The sequence below is a fragment of the Heteronotia binoei genome, chromosome 11 (genome assembly GCF_032191835.1).
Source record: "Heteronotia binoei isolate CCM8104 ecotype False Entrance Well chromosome 11, APGP_CSIRO_Hbin_v1, whole genome shotgun sequence".
NCBI lineage: Eukaryota > Metazoa > Chordata > Lepidosauria > Squamata > Gekkonidae > Heteronotia > Heteronotia binoei.
In genome coordinates, this window is record NC_083233.1 from 64,690,485 (window position 1) to 64,708,284 (window position 17,800).

General features: G+C 45.3%; 1 protein-coding gene across 8 annotated transcripts in view; it reads right to left on the reverse strand.

Moving 5' to 3' along the window:
- Window positions 1–17,800, reverse strand: part of ARVCF (ARVCF delta catenin family member) — a 628,036-nt gene that overhangs the window by 410,017 nt on the left and 200,219 nt on the right. For 6 of the 8 annotated variants that reach the window (XM_060249537.1, XM_060249538.1, XM_060249535.1 and 3 more), the window contains exon 3: window positions 11,644–11,736. The exons of the other annotated variants lie outside the window; for them this stretch is intronic. The gene's annotated coding sequence lies outside the window, so the exon portion shown is untranslated. The remainder of the gene's footprint in view (window positions 1–11,643; window positions 11,737–17,800) is intronic. 8 annotated transcript variants of the gene reach the window in all.

The window sequence follows — 17,800 nt, forward strand, 5'->3', positions numbered from 1 at the left end:
TCTTATTCTTTTTTTTTTTTTTTGCAACACACCTAGAATTCCTAAAAATTAGAGGTCAAAAAGGACTTCATAAAATGTCCAATTTATGCTTATGCAACAACAAACATTGCTGTGAATGTCTTCTAGAACAGGGGCCCCCAACCCCTGGGCCATGTGCCCATTCATAGCCTGTTAGCAACCAGGCCATAAGTTGTATAATTATTTCATTATATATTACAATTGGTGTAGTAGCCAGTTTGGTGTAGTGGTTAAGTGCACGGACTCTTATCTGGGAGAACCGGGTTTGATTCCCCACGCCTCCACTTGCACCTGCTGAGATGGCCTTGGGTCAGCCATAGCTTTCATAGAAGCTGTCCTTGAAAGGGCAGCTGCTGTAAAAGCACTCTAAGCCCCACCCACCTCACAGGGTGTTTGTTGTGGGGGGAGGAGGTAGAGGCGATTGTGACTGCTCTGAGACTCTGAGATTCAGAGTATAGGGCGGGATTTAAATCCAAATTCTTCTTCTTCTACAATGTAATAATAATAATAAGACAATGACACTGGATTTATACCCTGCCCTCCACTCCAAATCTCAAGAGTCTCAGAGCGGCTTACAATCTCCCCCACAACAGACACCCTGTGAGGTAGATGGGGCTGAGAGAGCTTTCACAGAAGCTGCCCATTCAAGGACAACCTCTGCAAGAGCTATGCCTGACCTAAGGCCATTCCAGGAGCTGCAAGTGGAGGAGAGGGGAATCAAACTCGATTCTCCCAGATAAGAGTCCACACACTTAACCACTACACCAAACTAATAAAAATAAAGTGCTCAATCGTATCATCCCAAAATCATCACCCCCACCCCCCGGTCCATGGGAAAATTGTCTTCCACAAAACCGGTCCCTGGTGCCAAAAAGGTGCTGTTCTAGAAGAGGCCTGAGCAAATGCAGCCCGTCATCCATGCTGGTTCCCAGCACTGCAACTGCTGCTGCATAGCCCTAATTTGTCAGGGATTCCTTTGAACAGTTCAATTATTTTAATGCATTTCAGGATGATGGTTTTTCATTTCAGCTGCTTTGAATGCTAGGAAAAGCAGAGCGTCGATATTTTAAATAAATACATTGTGGTCCACCGAATACTTGAGAATTTTTCCTCCTGTTTGGCAGTCCCAGGCACTTGGCAAAAACAAGAACCCCTGGACCCTGCTTTGTATGGCTGTCAAACTATATCCCACTTCGGTCAGAACTTCTGGAGCCTTGTCTGAGAGAATGAATTCTGCCGACAATCTCCCCCCGCCCCCCCCCTTCACATGCTCACATTTTTTTTTTAAGGAGACTCATTACAGGAAGGAAATAAAATCTTCTCCAAAAACATCCATGCTGTGACGGCAAGCTTGGCACAGATCAACTAGCATTTATTGCAGGAATAAATAGCATAAAAGCATAAAAGCTGTCCCGCGCCTCAGATGAGATGGAATGTGATTGATAGAGTGCAGAAATGCCAAATAAGCTTCTCTACATGTTCCTGCCCCAAAAAGAAATGAGTCAATCGAAGAGATTGCCTTCTCTACTGCTAGAGCTGGGTCCATTTTTGCAGTTCTACACAAACAGAGGTTGGCTGCACGGTTCAGTTTTCTAAGAATCTTCCTCATTTTTTCTATTTTCTATAAACAAAAAACATGTTTCTAGTCCCTGCAGAGTCACTAATCAACAGCTTCGATGGGAGACCAGTCATGCAACAGCAGGATAAGAAACATGTTTAAAAAAAAACATGATTCTAGATTGTGAGGTTACAAGTACAAAGTGCAAATGGATTCGTAGTGGTCCAAATACCCTTGTATTCCTGCTAGGCTTGCCAGGTCCAACTCAAGAAATATCTGGGGACTTTGAGGGTGGAGCTAGGAGACTTTGGGGGTGGAGCAAGGGCGTGACAAGCATGATTGAACTCCAAAGGGAGTTCTGGCAATCACACTTAAAGGGACCGCACTCTTTTTAAATGCCTTCCTCCTATTGGAAATAATGGAGGATAGGGGCACCTTCTTTTGGGCCTCATAGAATTGGACCCCGTTGTCCAATCTTTTTGAAACTTAGGGGGTGACCTTGAACTTGTTTGGAGATTCTAGCAGGGGAGCACAGCTATTGTATACCCTTAACTGGAGAATGGTACACTCCTATCTGGGATGGTCGTCCTCTTCCACCGAGCATGCAGTTTTGGAAAGGACGCACACGAAGCGGTGAGGGAGGGAGGAGACACCCACCTAGCCAGCCAGATCAGCTGAACCAACCCTGGTGATCAATGGAGAGACAGATGTTGCAGCCAAATGGCCCTCACATGACACGCATGAATGGATGAACAAGATTCCCACTGTCTCTGCCTACTAGATACTAATGGTTCAATTCTCCATTATACCCTATGGGAATTGGTCTCCATAGGATATAATGGAGTACCCAGCAGACATTTCCCTCCCATCTCACCCTGAAGGGGGGGAGAGGGTCTCCAATCCAGGGGATCTCCTGCTCCAAACTGGGGATTGGCAACCCTAGTTCCTGCCCCCAGTGGAAGCAGAATGTATTATTCAAATGAGGAACCACTGCAGCATCAGTTATACAAAATAAGAGACATTCATCTACATCCAGTTTGGTGTAGGAGAGCCAGTTTGGTGTAGTGGTTAAGCGTGCGGACTCTTATCTGGGAGAACCGGGTTTGATTCTCCACTCCTCCACTTGCACCTGCTAGCATGGCCTTGGGTCAGCCATAGCTCTGGCAGAGGTTGTCCTTGAAAGGGCAGCTGCTGTAAGAGCCCTCTCCAGCCCCACCCACCTCACAGGGTGTCTGTTGTGGGGGAGGAAGGTAAAGGAGATTGTGAGCCGCTCTGAGACTCTTCGGAGTGGAGGGCGGGATATAAATCCAATATCATCATCATCATCATCATCATCATCATCATCTCAATAGTTTGCACAGGTTGCAGAATTTCGGCTTTCTGGTTGCAGAACTTAGATTCCTTCTCCCCTCCCCCTCCAAAAAAACCGACAGAGGACACAAAGCCTTGTCCTGTTATGATGAAAGGAAGGCAAACATTTGTTACAGAATTATTTTTTGTTCTCCTTTGAAAAGTATACATGGCACAATGACAGGTTCCATTTGATACAGGCCAGGGTTATTTCAGCAAGGTCTCTCGCATGATATTATTAATCCCTTTGCATATATGAGCTAATCAGAAAGGACTGCAGTGGGTGGCTATTCATACAGCAGTTTGCAACCGGCACAGATAAGCTGGAGATACCAACTGTCATCACCTTCTATGGGAAATGAAAGGGCTGCTTAGCACCACCTATCTGGAACAAGATAGTGAGTCAGACAAGGTACCTTTCATGATCCCTCTTTTGAGGGTTATCAGGAGGACCATAAAAGGGGGAAATGATGCATAATCATCTCCAGTATGTATGAGCTGGATGGAAATTAATTTCCATTGACCTTGTAGATGCAAGTGAAAGGACTCCCACCAAAGTATGAAACTTAGAGGTTTCTGGAAGTTTTGATTGGGATTCCACCTCCACCCCCCAATCTGCAGGGAAGATGAAAAAGGCAAGCTTTGGGATCCTACAGATTCAGTGAAGCACTGCAGGATTCCATGGAAGCACGTCGAGATCCACAAAGAATCTTTCCAAACTTCCACAAATTATTTCTAAGTGTACAGTGGCAACTCACCACCACACACATGGTGCACCTAAAGTTGCAAGCTTCGGGCTGGAAAATACCAGAAGATTTTGGAGGTAGAGCCTGGGAAAGATGGGGTTTGGGAAGCGGAGGGACCTCAGCAGTACAGGCCACCCTCCAAAGCAGTCATTTTCCCCAAAGGAACTGATTTCTGTTGACTGGAGATCAGCTGTAATTCTGGGAGATCTCCAGGCCCAATCTGGAGGCTGGCAAGCTTAGAGATGCATTCTGAAGGCCATTTCATACATTATAAAGTCTACATGTCCCCCAAGGAGACCTTAAACACACATCCTTTGGGAACTTCCAGCTGGAATCTTAATTCATAAGTATGTGCTGGCCTAATTCAGATGAGAACCATACCATGCAAAGATATTGCCTTCAGTCCTGTAGGAATGCCAGCCTCCAGGAGGGACCTGGGGATCCCCTGGAATTACAGCTCATCTCCAGACTGCAGAGATCATTGGTTCTCCTGGAGAAAATGGGTGCTTTGTAATATCTCATGAGGGCCTGTTCTCCCCAGGCTCCATTCCCAGATCTCCAGGAGTTTCCCAACCTAGATCTGGCCATTTTATCCACCCTTCTCCTGCTGGTGGTCAAGGGGGACCTAGCAACCAGACTCACCCCCATAGCATTGTCCTGACCTGAACAAGCCCTGGGCAGCTACTGTTTGTCCATTGGGAAAGTTATTTGTACTAATGGAGACACACAAATGTCCTGAACAGGGCAAACAGCAGCTCACCGTGAGCCTTTCAGGTCAAGCCAAGAGCACAAAGGCAAAGGTGGACATTTCTTTGTGTGCTGTGATCCCAATCCAAACTGCGCCTGCGTATATCTAAAAATTAAGTTCCCAGCTGGGAACTCCAGGTGTATGTTGCAACCAAAGTCCCTGCAGCGGCCACACATCTGCTGTGCGGACTTTGTAACGTGAATCAGCCATGACAGCAAGAGAGAAATAAGCTGACAATTTGTGAGTGGGTTAAACGGCTACTATTCTTCTCTCAGAGAAATTACACATCTAGACTTCATACCTGTCAAAAATACTGTAAACACATTGAATGGATGTCAATCAATTAATCAATCAATAAACGGATGTCTGATATGGGTTCCTCCCTAGACCTCACGTCTAAATACATATTGGTTGCCATGTGCCATCCTTCAAATAACAGTGTGTGTGGAGAAGATATCAATAAATACTTTATGTCTAATGTCTGTCGGTTGTACCATCTGTACCACATAATAATGTTCAACAGGAGAATTGCTCCCAATAGGTAGAGAATTTCCTCCCGCATCTAGCCACCACCAGGCATGCTGGAGGTGGCAATGGAGACGAATGCATCTGAGAAACTGTTCTACCTGTTGCACCTGCTGCAGGAAATAGCTGCCATGCACGGGATGCACCACCTGGCAAGTGATGACACACCTCTCTTAAGATGCTGAAGACACAGCTGTGCCCTCATCACCAAGGTTATGAAACCACCTTGCCCTACAACAATATCTCCTTGGTATTACCATCAAGAGTGTTTTGTCTGCACAACCTCAAATAAATTTCTGCAACCAGGGAACCAGGTTATGCAATCTGAATAAATCTCACACACATCCTTGATTTGGTACACTCATTTCTCCTTGTGTCATTAACAGTGTAGTCCTAACCAGAGTTACAGCCTTCTAAATCCACTGAATCGATGGGCCTAGAAATGGGTAACTGCTCAGGATGGCACTGTTTGTTTTTCAAATGATTTAGAACAAGTTATGTCAAATGAAAAAGAAGGGTAATGGAGTGAGCGAGAGAACACAGAGACATTTCGAAGCTTGTGTATTCCTCAAGACTGGAAGCTTATCTTTTAAAAAAGGTAATATTAAGAAATAAATCTGGGATTCTGTCAACATTCAGCATCAAAGCTGATGCCAATAGTGGACGACAGAGACCAATGGCCTGCTATAGTAGCTTTATGTATAAAACAGCAGAAGTTCCCAGTTCAGTTCCTGGAACTCCCAATTAAAGGATCTTCAATAGCAAGAATCAAGAGTTATCTTTCTCTTCTTTACAAAGCAAGTCATTAAAATGTGGAACTCGCTGCCAGAGGACGTAGTGATTGCTACAGGCATAGGCAGTTCTAAAAGGAGATTAGACAGATTCATGAAGGACAGGTTTATCAGTGGCTACTAACCATGGTGATTAGAGGGAACCTCCACATTCAGAGGCAGTCAACCTCTGAATCCCAGTGCCAGGAAAGAACAGCGGGGGAAGGCCTTAGCCTCTGTGAGAGCCAGTTTTGTGTAGTGGTTAAGTGTGCGGACTCTTATCTGGGAGAACCGGGTTTGATTCCCCACTCCTCCACTTGCATCTGCTGGAATGGCCTTGGGTCAGCCGTAGCTCTTGCAGAGCTGTCCTTGAAAGGGCCGCTTCTGGGAGAGCCCTCTCAGTCCCACCCACCTCACAGGGTGTCTGTTGTGGGAGAAGAAGATAAAGGAGATTGTGACCGCTCTGAGATTCAGAGTACAGGGCAGGATATAAATCCAATACCATCATCATTTATGCCCTTTTGTTGGACTCCAGAGGAACCGGTTTGGCCACTGTGTGAGACAGGATGCTGGACTAGAAGAAGACTGCAGATACTGTATATACCCCGCACTTCTCTCTGAATCAGAGACTCAAGAGTGGCTTACAATCTTCTATATCTACTCCCCCCACAACAGACATCCTTGTGAGGTGTATGGGGCTGAGAGGAATCTCAAAGCAGCTGCCCTTTCAAGGACAACTCCTGTGAGGGCTATGGCTGACCCAAGGCCATTCCAGCAGGTGCAAGTGGAGGAGTGGGGAATCAAATCCGGTTCTCCTAGATAAGAGTCCACACACTTAACCACTACACCAAACTGAATAGATGGACCACTGGTCTGATGCAGAAGGATTCTTCTTATGATCTTATGTTCTCTGCTTGAAAGCCATGGCCAATCAAAGCAGATGATGCAGAGTTAGCTGGACCAATGATTTTGGCTCAGTCTAAGGCAGCTTCACATATCATCATGGCTCAGGAGAAGAGCAGAAGGTCCCAGATTCCCTGGCATCTCCCATTCAACAATCTCAGGCGACAGATGCCAGGGAAAGACCATTCTCCACCTGATGCTTCGGAGAAATGCTGCCCGTCACATTACAGAATGCAGATGGAACACTGATCTGGCTCAGCAGAAAGCGGCTTCATGTAATCTTTTAGGCACCAGCTCTGAGACAGAGCTGAGTCAGTCTTGCAAATTCCTGGAGGGCTGCAGCATCAAATTGCAACTAAATGCCAGGGATGCCTCCTGCCATGTTGGTGACGAGTACAAACAGCACCTGTAGTGCATGATCAAGTCTAGCAGAGCCCCCAAGTGCTCCCGTACTGATCATAGGGCCATCAGACTCCCACTGTATATGCGAGGCTCCACTGGCCCTCCATGAGTCCTTGTTATTGAGCTCCAGGGCTTTTTTTTTTTTTTAGCAGGAACGCCTTTGCATATTAGGCCACACACCCCTGACGTAGCCAATCCTCCAAGAGCTTACAGGGCTCTTCTTACAGGGCCTACTGTAAACTCCAGGAAGACTGGCTACATCAGGGCCGTGTGGCCTAATATGCAAAGGAGTCCCTGCTACCAAAAAAATAAAAAGCCCTGTTGAGCTCTACCCAGCCTCAAAAGCCACAGTGGTGGCTGAATGGTACTCGTGCAGCCTAGCTTCTGCCCTTTGCACTGCTGCCGTCAAAAGATTCTAAATTGTTCTGGACTTTAGCAGCAGCTTTTTCCCCCCTCCTTCATCAGAAAAATAAAAATGTGACTTTCAGGACTCGAAAGCTTAGAATTTAAACCTTTTAAGGAACGGCCAATGTAATTTGCAGTCAGCAGCATTTTTTTAAAGCTCTTTGGAGAGGAATTACAGATTCTTTTCTTTCTCCAAGAAAATGTCTTCCCCGTTAGGTAGAGATGGGGAGCCTCAGTTTTTGTGCTCTCTCCAAGGGCAGGTTTGGATTGTGGGTATTCCCCCTCCACACACACACACACCATTTCAACATTTCATAATATGACCCTGGATGCCGCTTTACAGATTCTGCCGGCAGGGTGTTTTCAAGTCTGCATAGCTCTGTAGCCCTGAGGCATGGAGAGACCTGGGTTGCGGCTGACTCTCCTAGAGGAATCCCAGACATTCCTGTTCCATCACCCTTTTAAAAGGCCCTGCTCTCTCTGCCACCCCCACCTCTCAATACCCAGCCACCCTTCGTACACAAAAGGAAGCTGAGCCTTCTATTCATGTGCAATGGGTGTGTCAAACATATTGTGGCAACCTCCAGTCTCAGATGGTGTGGAATAAAAGGGAGGGAGGGAAGCCTCCCCCCTCCAACCTGGAACAACTCAAGCTCTATTTCAAATATCAGGGTAACCATTTAAGAGTTTCACATAGAGGAAGACACTAGAACAGGAGTAGGGAACGTTGGCTCTCCAGATGTTTTTTGCCTGCAACTCCCATCAGCGTCAGCCAGCATGGCCAATGGCTGGGGCTGATGGGAGTTGTAGGCAAAAAAACATCTGGAGAGCCAACATTCCCTACCCCTGCACTAGAAGAAGCCCCGTTTTCCAAAAGGGAAACCAGAGCATCAGCTCTTTTCTAGCTTTTCTGCAAATCAAGACAAGGAAACAAGGAAAAAAATCAGAGCTCTTCTGCTCCCCTCCCTCCTTATATCTTAAATGGAGATCCAGAAGCAGAGATTAAGCTGGAAAGTCTAGACAATGGGGTTTTGCGCAATGCAAGAGATTCCATTCCAAAAGAGATGGTTACTTCAATGTAGCAAGAATGAAAGAGAGAGGGCTTGCAAACAGTATTGGGGGTGGGGTCCTGTGCAACTATGTGCTTTGCCCTCCCTCACTCCCCACTGCTTTGCACATGAAGACGCATTGTCTCCCCCCACCCCTACCCCAAGATTCCTGCGAGGGAGAGGAAGGCTGCTGAGGACTAGCTCTCCTAATGCTGTGCCAGGGCTGTACCATTTCAGATTACAGGTGGAGGGGGTTGCATAACTGAACTCCGCTCACTTGCTCTCATAGAATCATAGAGTTGGAGGGACCTCCAGGGTCACCCACTCCAACCCCTGCACAATGCAGGAAACCACAACTACCTCCTCCCACACACCCAGTGACCCCTGCTCCATGCCCAGAAGATGGCAAAAAAAACAACAAAGCCACAAACCCTCCAGGATCCCTGGCAAAACTGGCCTGAAGAAAAATTGCTGCCTGACCCCAAAATGGAGAAGAGCATTTCCCTGGGTGTGTAAGAAAGGGCCACAAGAACTAAACACTCATGCAGCCTTTCCTGCCCTGCTTCACAAGATCTGCCTAAGTTCACAGAACCAGCACTGCTGTCAGATGGCCATCTAGCCTCTGTTTAAAAACCTCCAAAGAAGAGCCCATCGTCTTGCGAGGAAGCCTGTTCCACTGAGGCACTGCTCTTTCAGGAAGTTCTTCCTAATACTGAGCTGAAAACTCTCTTGATATAATTTCAACCCATTGGTTCTGGTCCTGCCTTGTGGGGCAACAAAAAACAATTCTGCACCATCCTCTATATGACAGCCCTTCAAGTACTCTTAGTCATCTCCTCTCCGGGCTTTTTCATACCTAGTTCCTTCCACCTTTTCTCATAGGACCTGGTCTCCAGACCCCTCACCATTTTCGTTGCTCTCCTCTGGACACCTTCCAGCTTGTCAACACCCACTCTCTACCCACCCATAGAAAACTAGCATGTCAGAGAAAAGGTGCACCAGAATTCAACATCACTTCTGGCAAAACCTGGAAATGATGACGTGACACTACTTCTGGGTTTTGCCAGAAATAATGTTGCTCCCGTCTTCTCAGCAGCCTTTGAAATGCTGGCAGGAAAAAGGAGAAACCACTGACCCAGCCCATCCTTAGATCTAGGTCCTAGAACTAGGAGATCTAGGGGAAGGGGGGGGACAAAGTGCAAGAGATAGTAGTTTGTTTCACCTTTTAGATCCCAGTACATTTTGTGATGAGCTTTGTCAGAGGATCTCAGTCAGAAACTTCTCTAACTCCCACCCCAGACAAACAGAGCAGCATGGAAGTCAGAGAGATTTCTGGCTGAGATCCCCTCATGAAGCCCATTGCCAAAATCAGAGGTGCAATTCTAGCAGGAGCTCCTTTGCATATTAGGCCACACACCCCTGATGTAGCCAATCCTCCAGGAGCTTACAAAAAACAGCCTTGTAAGTTCTTGGAGGATTGGCTACATCAGGGGTGTGTGGCCTAATATGCAAAGGAGCTCCTGCTAGAATTCCACCCCTGGTCAAAACACATTGGGATTTAAAAGGTGGAATAAACTGTTCTCCCTTGCACCTCATTTCACCTTTTTCCCTTTTTAATTACTGGTGTGGCCTTATTTTCTTCCCACTCCTACTTCTGGCCTAACCCTAAGATGCTACATTTCTGCATTCAAAGCTTAGCTTGCTGGTTTGTTTATGTATAGGCATGGGAGAACACTCAGCCACAGGAGTCCTTACCTCTAGTCTGAAGTGACACAGCCCAGTCACAGTTTTATGGCCTCAGTGAAAACTGGGCCCCAGCATCAAGGGCAGATAACAGTTTTTAGCCTTGCTGCAAGCATGTTTCCAAGGGAACGGCTTTCCTTTCTCCCAGAAGAATGGATAAAAACCTTTCGCAAGCTTAGGGGAACCATTGGAGTGGTGCCCCCAGCTCCTACTCCAGTCCACATAAGCCTTGCTAATTGCATCTCCCATTACTTATCCAGTGTTTTAACCATTTGTGCTTATCATCAACTGAGGAAGGGGTGAGAAGAGAGGTGCTGGCCCCCAAATTCAATACCCTAGGCCTCCACTTGCTGTTTAAATAATGCTTAGCATTTAGCTGGCACTTCCAAAGAGATTCGTGTATATTAGTTTGTTGTAACTCTTCCAACAGCTCTCTCAATTCAGCCACCATTATTATCTCTTCCATTGCAGACTGGGCTAAGGCTGAGAGAAAATGGCTTGTGAAGGCCATCGAGTGAATTTGTCATGGGGCAAGGTTCACACTGGTGGCCTTCCAATTAATCAATGGCTCTCTTCACCACTTCATTTTACCAGCTTGTGTAATATGCAAAAATATCACCATTGTGAATAAATTGAAATGGACTGAACATTCTAAAATATTGGAATTTTGATTATAGTCAAGTAAAAGGTGATTTCTTATGCCCTTCTCATAGAAACACACTCGCTTTTTAAAAGAAAAAGCAATGTGTTATGAAAATATGAGGAAAGCTCATTTAAGGACCAGTTGTGATACATCTCTTTCATCTGTATCTAGAGTTGCCAGCTCCAGGTTGGGAAATACTTAGAGACTTTGGGGGCAGAGCTTGGAGAAGGTAGGTCTTGGGGAGGGGAGGAACTCCAGTGGGGTTTAATGCCATAAAGTCTGCTTCCCAAAGCAGCCGTTTTCTCCAGGTGAGCTGATCTCTGTCACCAGGAGGTTAGTTGTAAACCCAGAAGATTTCCAGCCACCATTTGGATGTTGGCAATCCTATCTGGATCTTTAATGCAGACAAGCTCGAGAAGGGAGAGTCCTAGGATTTCCCTTCAGTCATGAGGACTAGAAACTTACTTAGACAAGCCAAATGTCTCTGGACAATCCAAACGCCAGACCAAAACAAGAATTCCAGGCTATGATAAGTAAAAATTTTAGAAGATGTAGAGGGAGGACATTTTATAGCATGTAAAATTGTGAAGAACAGGATGTGGCTGTACGGGTATAATGGGGGGAAAAACAGGACCAACTTGCTTCCAATCGACAGTTTATGGAGAAGGTTAGAGGAAACCACCAATGCATTGTCCTCAAGCGGCATTCAAGTGCATGCTGTTTCCCATGCAATTCTGGAAAGCATGCATTGCGACAACAAAATAAGAATCAGGAAATACACACCTAGTAGGTAAAGAGATTCTCTATGTTAGAGATGTTGGGACATCACCCACATTAAACTTTAGAGGAAAACAGGCCAGCCTCAAACTGAATCAGCTGCAACAGAGAGAAGGAAGAGAAGGAAAGTTAGTTCGTGAGAGGTTAGTAGATGAAAAAGTCCTATTTGTTATACAGGTTCACTGCAAAAGGTTATGGAGACATTGGATTGGTACTAAGAAAAGGTATTGCATGGATTTTGTTTCGGTCATGGAGACATCAGCTAGACTATTTTAGGCAGGCACAGAAGGATTTTTGACATAAAACAAAAGATACTTTACCCAGCTGCTCAGCCCCATGGATTTCCATACCCCCACACTTCTTTCGAAAATGCCTGTGTGACAAGAGAAGAGGCTGCCCTTTGAAAAGAGCAAGGATGGCCCCCCACTGCGTCCGCAGAAATAGCTGAATCCTGGTAGCAGCTTTCAAGATGTATTCTAGTCTGGCTACATTGGGGAGGGTGCTTAACTCTGGCTTCAACTTGGGAGAATCATAATCAGATAAAATGTTGAACCTTAAAAAGCAGCCATTACAGTCCTTCACTTGAGTGGGGAATGTAGCACAAAGGATTCTGGGAAGTTAACTCTTTCCCCTAACCCACTTTCCCAGTAGAATGCCTCTTTAAACTGCAGGGCCGGATCAAGGGGGGGGGGGGGGCAGAGGGGGTTGCTTGCCCCGGGCACCACGGGAGGGGGGGGCACCAAATTGGGTATGGAGTCCATTCTATTCTATGGACCCATAAGGTAGAATGGGGCCATAAGGGGGCACAATTTTTTAATCCACCCCCCCTTAAAAACATGTACCGTAGATCTGATTCTGTTAAACTGTCATCAGGGCTTTTTTTTTTTAGCAGGAACACCCAGGAACGCAGTTCCAGTTAGCTTGGTGTAAGGGGTGTGGCCTAATATGCAAATGAGCTCCTGCTGGGCTTTTTCTACAAAAATGTCCTGTCAGTCCCAATAGAAAGGAGGGGGAGAAAGTAGTCATTGAACCTGTCTTTCTTTTTATCAAGTCTAATAGCAGCTTGGGGCAGAGCCACCCTGCTACCGGATTAAACCAACCTCCTTCTCAAAGTTACGGTCCCTATCCAAATTCTTCCTCCCACAACTGCTTTTTAAGGTTATAATACACACTGGGACTCATGATTGCGGATCTTCCACACAACATATTGCTGAATCGATATAACATTCAACGGAACATCAGTATATTATCCAGTGTTCTACAAAGGAAAGCCGATATCTTTTATTTTACAGCAAGAGATTAAGGGATTCAGATGTCGGCAGGGAGCCCACCCAAAGCTACTTTCATGAGTCACACCAAAGAATTTGTGAAACGTTCACTTCAAAAAGTATATCCCACTATAAACGAACAAAATCTTTACATGAGGATGCACGTCAGTTCGATCGTCTTCTGTCACGGTTCACAAAGTAGCATAGGTTTCAGAATGCAGAGCGGAACTATGCAATATGAGAAATGCAAGGCTGCCACTGAAAATGACATCCCTGAGTCGACTGTACTGTGTGATTAAACTTAACCAATACCTCGACATCACTGTGTTGTGGGTTCCCTACCTCGCCCAGCAGCCAATAATACGGTCCATGGTCAGAGAAACATGCATTACACATCAGTACATGGGGTTATTACAAGCCACAGACAATAAGAGGATTAAAATGATCTCAAGGTTGCCATTTTTAGGCAGAAGCTTAGTGTTTTTGCACTTTCAGGCTTAAAAAGTCACCAGGGCCACTTCCTGAAACAGCAAAATAAGAAAGGCAGCATTATGCCAGTCACAAAGGTGAGTTGAAAGGAAAGGGAAGTACAGATTCAGCACACAATGGTTCTCAGTAAAGGGGGGGGGGGTGAACAAGTTGACCAGGAACTACACTTTCCTCTCTAAGAGATGCACTTTCTGCAATTACTGCTTAGCATTTATTCGTTTCTAACATGCTACACATGTGTCATTTTGGTTTAATCCTTACAGTGGCCTTGTAGGGCAGGCCAGTGTTATTTTCCCCAGATGGGACAGGGGCAGGCCGAAAATGTGGTTTGAGTTTATTTCAATTTATATCCCACCCTTCCCACCGAAGTGGTTCAGGGCGGCTCACAACACACAAAATCCAACATAGAATTTTAAATTTAAAATACATCAATTACAACAGTTAAAACAGTAAAATAATAACACATTTAAACAGCCATCTATCAAAATACTACACTGAACCTTCTATAGAATTTCTAATGCCAGTTACCGTAATTATAGGCCAGCCGGAAGAGGGCTGTCCCACAGGCCCTGCGGAACTGGCCAAGGTCCCGCAGGGCCCTCACCTCCTCCGGCAGCTGGCTCCACCAGCAAGGAGCCGCTACAGAAAAGGCCCTGTGCACATTTTTAGTTTGCTTTAGTAAAAGCCAATGGGGCTTTCCTACCTTCCTCTTACTGCTGAGGCTCCCTGTACCTGGGACCGACATACCTGGGGGGCCGTCTCTCCCCATATGAGCCCCGGAGAGTACTACGATTGGCCAATCAACATCTTCTGACTATCCCTGGCCCAAAGGACATCTGGCTTGCCTTGACTAGGGTCAAGGTCTTTTCGGTCCTGGCCCTGACTTGACTGAGGATAACTAGTGAGTTTGTGGCAGAGATAAGGTTTAGACTTGAGGACCTCCCGTACCACAGTTCATTCACTGCTATACTATACCACTTTGTTGTTTTTACACTTCGAATTTCTCCCATGTATCACAAAGTTCAGATCCCTTGAAAGATTGAAGATAACCACCAACATTCCAGTTATAGATCTCTCCAGCATCTATTGCTGCTGGCACTGGCTTAGGAATGGTGATTCATCCTCTTTCACTTGGTCATTTCAGTTGATCTTAAAGGTGCAGCTGAACTCTTGTGTGTGTGTATTTTAAATAAAGAACACCCCAGCTACCACTCTGCAGTTATTCAAACAGTACAGAGATTCTGACTGCAGGATTCGCCTGGTGTTCCGCTCCACTCAGGGGTCCTGAGGTCTGCCAAAGTCCAACAAGCCCAAAGGCTGGGCATTGAGAAAACAGGGAGAACGCACCAAAAACATCCTGCAGGGTGAGGCATAAACACGTCGAAAGTTCATTTAACCCAGTAGCTTGCTGTTCCACAGCTTGCAGCTTCTGCAATAACAAAAAATCAAGAGGAAAACATCCCCCAAAGTGCTGTGCTACTTTTATAAAGGGGTTAGATAAGATGACGGAAAACAGTTTGATCGATGTAAAAAGATGCACACACCCGAGCAAAGAATCACACAGCTTTTGCATGTGTTATAAATTTTTATTTAAAAAAAAAAACAGCAGAAATTACTTAAAACAACTTGCAAAATGGCAAACATGCTCTTAAAAGAGGCATTCCCTCCTATGTGAATGAGAAAAAAGAATGCCTCTTCTAAGATATCCCCTGAGGTTTATACATGCATTTTTTTAAAGGGGGTGTGGGGAAGAAAACATGATTCTCCATTTACAGTCCTATTATCTGTGCTATGCAAATATATGCAAGTTTCATTGACTAATTAACTAATAAACAAACCCATCTGGTCAATCAGCTTAACTGAGTAATGGCTTTAATTTTTAGGAAATTGCCCGTTATGCTTGCAGCTTGCTGGGCTGTTTTTTTACAAAAAAAAAAACAGTTTTCCTTTTATTAATTTATTTAAATATATTTAAAATATTCACATGCCCACCCTTTCCTCAAGCATCCCCATCTTACAGTCGCTTGCACAGAAAACAAGCTTTACTTATTTTCAGACACTCACTAGTAAAGGGCCCTGACCAGGATAGCCCAGGATAGCCAGATCTCATCAGAACTTAGAAGCAAGGCGGGGTCAACCCTCATTGGCATTTGGATGGGAGACCTCCAAGGAATACCAGAGTCATGATGCAGAGGTAAGCGATGGCAAACCACCTCTGAACATCTCTTCGCCTTGAAAACCCCGTGGAGTTGCCATAAGTCAGGGGTGACTTGACAGGGCTTTCCATCACCAGTTATTAAAGGGGGAAGCAATCTATTGATCACAGGGTTTCACTAGGTGTGTCCTTTCACTGTTTCCTAAGCTGCAAACAGAATCTGTGAGCTAGCTCATGCTAACTCACATTAGAGGGAACACTGGTCAGGTGACAGCATGGGATGGGCAGAGGATACATGGCATAAATGCCTCCATCACCACACACTTCTGGTGCTGTTTTCACCAACTCAACCATCTTTCCATGGTTACTTTACCCAATGGAGGGGGAAAAAACATTGGTCCATTTATATGTACCACATGGTACATTTATGCTTTCCCTACCGAGTCACCAGCCGCAGATTACAAAAATGGCTCAAGCACCATGGCCACAATCCATATCAGAAATCCTGGCTGCAGTTTTAAAACGGCAGGAGATATTTGTTTGCTTTAGTTATTATAGTGCATCCTTTTTGCTAAGTCTCCAGGCAGATGTCACCAGTGTTTGTCAAGTACAATCACCAGGATGGGACATCCAGTGAGCAATAGGACAGGAGTCTGGACTGCAGAAATCACATAGAGAGTTGATTTGTTTCCTCTTAACATTAAAAGAGCATTTGATCATTCAGTCCCCCCGCAATGACCACCAACAAATGGCATGATCCAGTCAGATGGAACATCACCCATCAATGCTGATCATGAAGTTTATGAACAAAACAGTCCACTGATTATGAGACCCGCAAAGCACAGTGTACAGTTAAATGTGTTATCAGATTCAGAACCAGGGCTTCTTTTGTAACAGGAACTCCTTTGCATATTAGGCTGCACCCCCTGATGTAGCCAATCCTCCAAGAGTTTACAGGGCTCTTTTTACAGCGCCTACTGTAAGCTCTTGGAGGACTGGCTACATCAGGGGGGATGTAGCCTAATACGCAAAGCAGTTCCTGCTACAAAAAAAAAGCCTTGTTCAGAACCATTTGAAAAACCAGCCCATTTCCAGCGCCTCAAGGGAGAAACCGCTTGAAGCCACTTCCTCCACACAACTGCCATAGCTTTGGTTGACCGATTTCTCATTTAGCCTGTGGACAATAATCCCACACTAATGAACAGCAATGTACAAAGAGGGGGTTTCAATATAGGCAGAGAAGGGCAGACATAGTGTGTCGGTTTCGAAAGAAACACAAAACAGTTGGTTAAGGGGTTTTTTTTGTTTGTTTTACCCGCTAAAAAAGATCGGTGGAACAAAGAGCTCAGCCAAGGAATGAATTGAGAGCAGAGGAAATGCCATTAAAAATAAGTCTGCCTTCCTCCCTAAACGAAGGAACGCTGGAGCTATTTAAAGCTTCCACAGCCTGGGTAGGTCAATGGAAGTTATGCCTCAGCAGAAAGAAAAAAAAAGCAAGAAAGAATAACATTTCAATACAAGATTATAAATGCTGATTTGAGAAATTAGGAAACCTCGCAGGAGTTTTTGGCGATTCAGTTGGCTGGAGTTTAATATTCACCGTGTCTGAGAAAACGGAGTATCCCATTGTGTTTTTAAATTAATGATTTCCCTAATAAAGCACACTTAACTGCAATGAAATAACAATCTGTGAATTCATGGGAAAAAGGGTACACTGGCTAAGCGAATGGAGTGTAATTAGGGACGGATAAAACCAGACTCATCCATTCCACAGAGCTCTCCATGATGTAGATCTCTGATGCTGACTGGCCAGGTAAAAAAGGAAGTGGAGAAACAGGGAAGGATTCTCCCCAGCCCCACACATAGCAGAAGGGGGGGCAGGTGTAGCTGTGAAACTGACAAAAATCAGACAATTTCACTTCTGCTCTTTGGAGGTCTTTCCCCATACAGTTTTTCAAGATGGCAGCATCCTCCATTACTATGTATGGATATGAAAGTTGGAAACAAAGAAAGCTGACAGGAATAAAATTGATTCATTTGAAATGTGGCATTAGAGGGGAGTTTTCCAGATAACGTGGACTGCCAAAAAGAGAAATGAGTTTGGTGTAGTGGTTAAGTGTGCGGACTCTTATCTGGGAGAATTCGGTTTAATTCTCCACTCCTCCACTTGCATCTGCTGGAATTGCCTTGGGTCAGCCATAGCTCTCATGGGAGATGTCCTTGAAAGGGCAGATGCTGTGAGAGTCCTCTC